Here is a 5,903-nt window from a genome sequence, read left to right on the forward strand (position 1 = left end):
AACAACCGATGAGCACCCTTACACAGAATTTGGAGAAGATCCATTTTGTTTCAGTTTATTTATTGCATTAAATGTACAAATAAATTATATATTTTTGAAGGCACAAAGAGCCTTTGGGGAGAAAGCATTTTCCTTGAAAATAAATACAATCTTAGCACAGCCAGGTCAACTACAAATCCAGGAATACAAGCCTGTAACTTGTTTCATTCTACACTGTTAGAACAAAATATTTAGCATAGAACATTTGACAGTACTTTTAGTAGTAGGCTGCAAATTTAAAAGCGGCTTGCTCACTACTATATCAGAAAGCATTTATTCTTGAAAAGGCTGGTCTTTCCTACTTTGGTAAAGAACATCACGATAGTGTGTTGGTTTTTTGGGTTGTTTTTTTTTCCACGAACCAAGAAGTAGCATTGCTTACAACTCAATTGGTATAAAAGAAACACTGCTGACCACCACATAAAGACAGCAAAAGTCAAACACAGAACTTCATTTCTCCTGTCTTCCTACTTCTTTCTCTTCACAGACAAATAACTTTCAGTTTTAATACCATAAGAACCGCTGGAATTGCATGAATACCCTAAATTCTTTATGATAATTTAAAATAGCTAAACAGAAGCGATTTTCCTTCATTCATGCTTTGAATATCTAGAATTTCAATATCATCGCTTGCAAATGTTTTGTATTTAGAAATAAGTTCGCTGAAAGAGTAGGCTATCTTGTGTGTATACACAGCAAAGTTCTTCGGTATCACAAATACTGGGCAATAAAGTTAGAACTAATAATAGCACTTGCTTCTATAGTGCTTCAGTGATCTCTTCATCAGACTCAGCAACTGAAGTTCCAACACTGAGCAAGGAACAGTATTAAATATTCTTTTGAAGATTCCATAGACCTGATAGTTGACAATTAATGCCATAATGAAAGTGTTAGAAGTTGAGCAGTTTGCTGCAGCAGTAGAGACATTTTTTATTTGGAAGTGCTGTGCACCGCTTTAAAAAAAATGACTACTTGAATACAGAGGGAGAAATGGGATAGACATGGGCACAGACACACACACTCAACACTGATCTTTCAGAACCACTACTGTTTCAACTTTTTGACTCCTCTTTCATCCACAAAACAAAAGACGCCATCAAAAATACATCAAGAGGTAACTTCTCTTCTGTTAGCAATGAGACCGGTAATGCTGACATTGTAGGTAAGAGGAAATTTGCAAAACAATACCATAATTATACATTTTAATTTGTAGAGATTTGGTGGGACACTGAAAAGCTACTCTTATTTAACACAGTAACAATGTCTGTTGAGCTCCAGAGTCAAGTTCGAAGAGGTCTATTTCTGAAAAGATGACACAACTCAACCTTGGCAAATTTACCCATTCTTAAACAGGCACAACCTGGTGCCTGGTTTATTTTGAATAACTGAACTTAAGTATTTCCCTTCTTTTTAAGTACATTTTATATTACTCACAATTGTCCCTTAGTAGCCTTCTGCCTAGTGATCAACAAAAAATAGAGACGTTATGTTCTGTCACACTCTGAGCAATCTTTTTATGCCTGTTTCGAACTTCACACAATAAAAACCTGCCAAAAAAAACTCAACACCTGCTAAAAAGGAAAAAGCGTGTGTCTGTACCTCAGCCATTCCAGTTCCCAGTTCTATGTTTGCAGAAGTGCACTTTCACTAGCAGCAAGTGGTAGGAGTTGGAGCAGCTGACAGTGTCCTGAAAGTCCGCTCATATGTAGGTGACAATTTAGTGCATCTCCTCATTAATGAGAGAGCAAATGTACCAGCACACTTGCATGGATATAGGATCACCTCAGTGTTGCTTTGAGAAATATTTAGTATTCAAACACAGGATCTCCAAAACCTTGTTTACTCTGGAGACACTAAATGTTTAGTGCTACTTGAAATGTTTTTTCCTCAACTGCTTTATCATCAAAAACTGACGCACTGACCATTTGTTTGGGCCTTAAATCCAGTCACTGACAAGTAGCTGGGAGAACATGGGGGAATGAAAGGACGAAAAGGATGAAGAATTTTTTTTCCCCAGTTCAAATCACCTTCCTGAGTGGTTTCCAATGCATGTATAGAAATGAAACAAAGGAAATTGCAGGACTAAGGCTAGTTATGTTTAGTCTTCCAGGCACCAGGATGACGAGGAGTGGGTTATTAACCCAAAACCATAACTAGATTCCTAAATCTATTTCTATTTCTCTACTCACCTGATTAACATGTGGGGTAACCACACAATCTTCCTGTAGTTGCTCAAGATGACTGATAAGGAAGTTGCTTACGCCAATTGATCTACACACACCTAACAAGAGAAACAGAAAAAAAAAGTTTTGGGATGATTCTGCTTGGGAGGATTGCTTGAAAAATATCATTTTCAAAAGACAAAAATATTTGTACATATCATTTCTGTACAGCAAAACACTGCAACGTAACACAGAGAAACACCACCAAAACGTACTTTGACAGCATTATCTGAAAGCATGGTTCTGTCAGTCACACTAGGAAATCATTTTATAATCTAAACACACTGGAAACTCCCCAGTGTATAAAAACTCTGGGCTAAATTCTGGGAAAGGCTCCTGCAGTATAAGCAAAGAACAATTGGATCTCACCAGAATGAAAAGAAGGAAATGGTGTTCTGAACAGCCTGCCAAAACTAAAGAAAAGTGGAACATTTTGCAGAAGACTAATAAGGTGTGAGCAACAAAACACAAGGACACACAGTTCAAATGAACTACATAACCCTGCTTTTATTTCTACTAGCTTATTACCGAGATGTTACATAAAACTCAGAATAAAAACTTGAAGTAATATCTATCAAGAACCAAGAAATTAAAATGCGTAGGAAGTAGAATGTGCAGTAGAATTAGAACAGCCAGGTTTCTCAGCCTGACGTGCCAATCAAAATACAACGGCATGAGTGTTATAAAGGCTTTTTTCTTTTTTTGAAATAAACCTCACATGTGCATGCATGTGAATTAATTAAGTGTTGACAGTTCTGAAGTTAACATCTTCCTTCAAACCCCAGGTATGATAAAGTACAACCCCCAGTACAGGCCTGCTACCACACTTCAAACCTGACTACTGTTTGACATGTTGGCCCTCTTCTGCACTAAACACAGCTCACAGGGAAATCACGTGCAGCCGGGCTAGCAGCAGTTTCCTTAGGATGCAAGTTCTGCAGAGTATTAATCAGACTCAATTCCTTAGTAAATGAATTTACTGACTGGATTCACTTTCAATCTGCAACTCTGCAGACGGAAAGTCTGCCTCAAGTTGTGTGCACATAGGAGTCCAATCCAACACTGCTCCCAGCTGATTCTATACAACACATAGCATGTCTTTATGCATGTCCTCTTGCATACAAATATCTGTAGCCACAAAAAGAAAGGAATTAAGCCAAAAGTTATAGTCATTGGCTAACTTCAGACACCTCATGTGAAAGGAATGATTTCTGGACTGAAATTCTCTTTATTCTGCAGTTTGAACTGCCCAGTTTTGAGGTCAGCTGAGAAGTATATGGAGTTGCCTTGATATGGAAGTTCAAATACAGACACACAAAAAGCAACAATTAATGTAACTGAAATGCAGGAATACAACAAAAAGGAAGAATGCTGCTTGATCCAGAATGAAGTTAATGAAAACACTGGAGGAAAATATATAACTATTCCTAAATGTTAGTTAGTAAACCATTCAGAAGATGTGTACATGTTTTATGTATTAAAAAATAACACACTAGTTACTGGTGAGTTCTTGGCATTTTTAAAAATCAAAAGGTTGGATTTACTTAAGCAAAATAAATAATTTTTCTTGGCTTATCCTACGAAATTATTTAAGTAAAACAATTACAGTAAGTAAAGTTATAGGTAAAGTTACAGTTTACTGCTAGTTATTAAAAACATGCTGTTAAAACCCTTAAAAATAAAATTCGCACTACCACATACAAATATAGGCAATTTGACTACTCTGTTTTCACATATTTTAGCAGTGAAAGCAGACAGACTGCACAGCAGCAATACCTGCACACATACCATTGCTTTTTAAATGTTTTTCCTTTGTAGAATACAAAAAGGAGAAAAAATACACGAGCAACTAAATACTAGGCAGCTATCACTTGCAGAAATAAACACTGTTCAGGACGCATAAAATAAAGTTATAATCTGCATTAGAGCAATTTATATAATCTGTACGTAATCTGCCAGAAGGAGCTAACTCAAGCTTTTGATTTCTACTGACAAATTAGCCTGCAGCATCAACATTAATAAACCATTTTGACAGAGAAGTGAGAAAAACATTTACGTTTTTAACACAATGGTGAACCAAAATATTATACACTATTGTTGAAAGCTAAGGAGTTAAAAAAGCATGCTGTTAATTTCCCCTTAAGAATAAGGCTTTTATTTCAGGCAGAATTATAACAAAAAATCTCTTAGATAAAAGATGAAAGCTCTTACTAACCTTGTCCATTCCCACAAAAAAAATCATTGCTTTTTTTTTATACAATATTTTTTAAGATGTTTTGCTTCCAACTGACTCTGAGTAGGAGACTTTAAAGCCTGTCCCATATTCTCCTTGCATTCACTGGTAGGAGGTTTTTGGTTAGAGTTCCCATCAAGAAATTTCATATTAGTTATGCTTTGTTTTAAACCTTAGTTACATTTACTTAAACCGATATTAAGACTCTCCTATGTTTAGTTGCAAAGGCTAAATTCCAAACTGCCAAGAAAAATGAATATTTTCCCATAGAGCAGAAAAATGACTAGAATTTTCATGTTTTTGTGGAAACAGCACTTTACCACCTTTTTAAAGGGATAACAATTGAACCATTTCACATCAATTAAACATAGGTATTTTGTTTTGGTAAAATTAGAACTCTTCATTTCAACTTCATTGCTTTGGGACTGGCTACAGTCTTATACATGAAAACTGAAGTGCTTTAACTTTGATATTAAATTACAAAATGAAATAAATATGAAAATGATTAAAGTCCAACTGTATTAAAAACTTTATTTCAGTGCACGCTGGAAGCATGAATTTGAAACAACGGAATCTCCTGAAAAATTGAAAGTCCAGATTTCAACCAACAAGCAACAGATTTTACTTCAGAGAATTTTTTCCATTCACCCGAATGAATACTACCACTTTAGCCCTAAATTGTCCAAATATGGGAAAGATTGCTTCAGAGAACAAGATTATAGAGAGAATTATTTCCACACTGGCACTTGCTGGATTCATTATTATAAATGGGGATGGATTGATGGTCGGACTAGACGATCTCAGTGTTTTTTTCCAACCTTAACTATTCTATTATTTTATGATTCTAATGAAGAACTAGAAAACAATGGGCACAAAAATGAAGATCTAAACCCATCACTTGTGATGATGTATAACAAGCAAGATCCTTGAAACGATTACATCAGCATTGTAACAACAAACAAATAATACATCCTGAGAAACTCAGTTGTATGTAAGAGTTCTTTCAGTATCTCAAAATATTTAAGAACAGGTAACAGATTTCTTTGTGTGTAATTATTGTGCTTTGCAAAATGCACAGTATGCTAAGGTTTGGAAGAAGCAGCGGAAGACCGCTCTCGCTTATGGGAACATTCAAGTAGTGTAGAAGGTTCTCTCTCATCTCAGCCTTTCCCTGACAGGAACAAGGTGATGGTAACACATAGCGAAGAAAGCAAGAAGGACCAGAATGTATTTATATCAGCTAAGCCTTTAAGATGTAAAGATTTTTATGAGTACACTACAAAATTTGTAGAGTAGAATTTGTATTAGGTCACCTTTGTGCGAACAAGAAAAGGTGAAAAATGGGTTAGTTTACTAGAGAATTAAGTGTAAATGCACACTTGCATATATGAAAATATTTGCACATGTGC

Source organism: Meleagris gallopavo, chromosome 10, assembly GCF_000146605.3.
Source record: "Meleagris gallopavo isolate NT-WF06-2002-E0010 breed Aviagen turkey brand Nicholas breeding stock chromosome 10, Turkey_5.1, whole genome shotgun sequence".
In the NCBI taxonomy this organism is placed as follows: domain Eukaryota; kingdom Metazoa; phylum Chordata; class Aves; order Galliformes; family Phasianidae; genus Meleagris; species Meleagris gallopavo.